Source organism: Lipotes vexillifer, unplaced genomic scaffold, assembly GCF_000442215.2.
Source record: "Lipotes vexillifer unplaced genomic scaffold, Lipotes_vexillifer_v1.1 scaffold897, whole genome shotgun sequence".
Lineage (NCBI taxonomy): Eukaryota > Metazoa > Chordata > Mammalia > Artiodactyla > Lipotidae > Lipotes > Lipotes vexillifer.
In genome coordinates, this window is record NW_006785587.1 from 808,338 (window position 1) to 811,500 (window position 3,163).

Here is a 3,163-nt window from a genome sequence, read left to right on the forward strand (position 1 = left end):
AAAAAGATTGTCTGCAATCTCCATATCCTCATCTCCTGTTTTCTGGGATGACACATGGCCTCTCTAGCCCCAGATGGGCAGCATATCTGTTTAGAGGATCACACCATCCTTTACACATTTATAAAACACTCTAGGTGTTAAAATGTAAGTAAAGTAACAATAAATGATAAGATGTTATCATAATAATGTCTACAGTTTTATTGAACACTATACTTTCTACTCATTATCTATAATTCTCATAGAAATTGTAATCTGTACTTCCTGCTTGTGCCAATGGGGACACTGGGACTCAGAGAAGTTAATCAAATTTCCCAGGTCACACAGCTTATTCGCAGCAGAGCCTGGGTTGCCAACCTCTGTCTGATGTGAAATCTCATTAAACTACTTCGGCTTCTCCAGATTTAAGTGATCTCTCAGACTCTCTTTTCATTAGACAACCACTTCCTTAAATACATGTCTTGTTTTACTTTTGCCAGTCACGTTCTCATTCATAATGTTTGTGGATTTTATTAATGAGGCTCCCCCTAACTTGAGGAAATGTGATCATCACATTGGAAAATATCAGTGAGAGGCTTCTTCAACATATTTTAGTGAGTTTTTTCTTTTTTGCTGTACGCGGGCCTCTCACTGACATGGCCCCTCTCCCTGCGGAGCACAGACTCCGGACGCGCAGGTTCAGCGGCCATGGCTCATGGGCCCAGCCACTCCGCGGCATGCAGGATCCTCCCGGACCAGGGCACGAACCCGCGTCCCCTGCATCGGCAGGCGGACTCTCAACCACTGCGCCACCAGAGAAGCCCGATTTTAGTGAGTTTAATTTTACACAAAATGGTATTCCTGAGGATGAAGAATGGGTGGGAAATGGAGTCACTTTTTCTACCAGGTAGTGAGGCAGTATCAGCCTACAAAAGGTGGGAACAATACATCAGAAATGTGGGTCATTACTTGCTTTTCCAATGTGGGGCTGAAGAAATATTTGACTTCATACTGAACTGCATGCTAAGAGCCCAGGTTTGTTATTTTTATTGTAAGTGATTGAATTGGGGTCAGCCCTTAGGACTGGGACCTAAATAGGAACTTGGTCAAAATCATCACCACATCAATACTCCAACAAGGGAGGAGTGGATTTAGATATTGGACCCCAAAATAGTTTTTATGAACTGGAAGTGCTTTCTAAGTCTATTAACAAGTGGTCTTTCAAGTTTTAAAGGAAGAAGTTTGAGTGAATTATAGCAATAAAGGGCAAAGGTTGGGACAGGATTAGTTGTTGGTCTGACATCCCAGACGTTTCCTGTAATATCACAAAATGTCATTGATCCTGGTTGTTGCCTAGGAATAGGGCCTGGCTCAGGTTCGAGGCCATGAATTTAAGTGGCACTTATCATCAGAACTTGTCTACCTTAAAAAATAAGAAAATAATTACCTCCCATTTTTCACACTCTCTACTTTTCCTTTCTGGGAATCCTCTTCTCCTTCAAACGGGAGAAGATGGAGAAAATGTAGATGATTTCTAAGTCTCTAGATTCTGTAAGAGGCTATAAAGCCTCATAGAGGAGAGTTGTTTTTTCCTGTTAAGCATTTTTTAATTTAAGTATAGTTGATTTATAATGTTGTGTTAGTTTCTGGTGTATCTCAAAGTGATTCTGTTTTGTGTGTGTGTGTAAACACATATATTCTTTTTCATGTTTTATTCCATTATGGTTTATTACAAGGTATTGAATGCAGTTCCCTGTGCTATACAGTGGGACCTTATTGTTTGTCTGTTTTACGCACAGTAGTGTGTATCTGCTAATCCCAAACTCCTAATTTATCCCTCCCCATCTCTTTCCTCTTTGGTAACCATAAGTTTTTTCTATGTCTGTGAGTCTGTTTCTGTTTTGTAAAGTAGTTCATTTGTGTCATACTTTAGATTCCACATACAAGTGATATCATATGGTATTTGTCTTTCTCCTTCTGACTTACTTCACTTAGTATGATCATCTCTAGGTCCATCCATGTTGCTGCAGATGGCATTATTTCATTCTTTTTTATGGTTGAGTAATATTCCATTATACATATATACCACATCTTCTTCATCCATTTATCTGTTGATGGACATTTAGGTTGCTTCCATGTCTTGGCTATTGTAAATCGTGCTGCTGTGAACGCTGGGGTGCATGTATCTTTTCGAATTAGAGTTTTCTTCAGATATATGCCCAGGAGTGGGATTGCAGGATCATACTGTAATACTGCAGGATCTATTTTTAGTTTTTTAGGAACCTCCATACTGTTTTCCAAAGTGGTTGTACCAGTTTACATTCCTACCAACAGTGTAGGAGGGTTCCCTTTTCTCCACACCAAGAGTGGTTTTTTCTGATGTTTCCTTAAAGCAGTGATTGCAGAGATAGCATAGCTTTCAGCACACATAGCACTGATGGCTTCAGGGTGTTTTCTTTGTTTACCAAACACTTAAATATTTTCAGAGAGGGTTGCTCCATGCTTTATAAATAGCAATGTTCTAAAATCTATCAAGAGGAACTGCATTTTCTTTCAACAATGATATTCTAAAAGAAATGTGTAGCCTATTAAAGCAGCAAAAATGCTGTAGGAATACAAAGTGACTCACTACACAGTGTTAAACATTTAAAAGATAATAAAGATGACCAATAGGAATTCATGGTTAGCAAATTAACAGGAAAGAAGAAACCAACCTTATAACAGGCAGGTAAAGAAAAAAATCCAAGGCTTTAGTGGAGCAAAGAACCCATGTGCTGTTTATTAATATCATAAACTGAGAGTGACAGGAACTGACCTCTTAAGAAATATTCAGTGCATAGAGAGTTTGCTCCTGGATAGAATCCAGATTATTGGTGGTGTAAAGGACTCTTCTCCATGTCTCTGGGTGCTAGTCCTTAAACTGGCAATGTGGGAAGAAGTATGGTCTATGAAACACAGTAACTGGCTTTGAGTCCCTGGAAGCTGGTTAAAGTCAAGCAAGTCACACAACCTCTCTGGACCTGCATTTCCTCGTCTAAAAATGGAGAATGAAATATGAATACATGTGAAAGTGCTTCGAATCTCTAACCGCATGGGTATTAGCCATTGTGATAAATATTGTTGTTACTCTGACTGAAAGTAGTGACCCTCATTTGGAAAAGGCTCTGGTTCAAACTTCTTCCTGCTG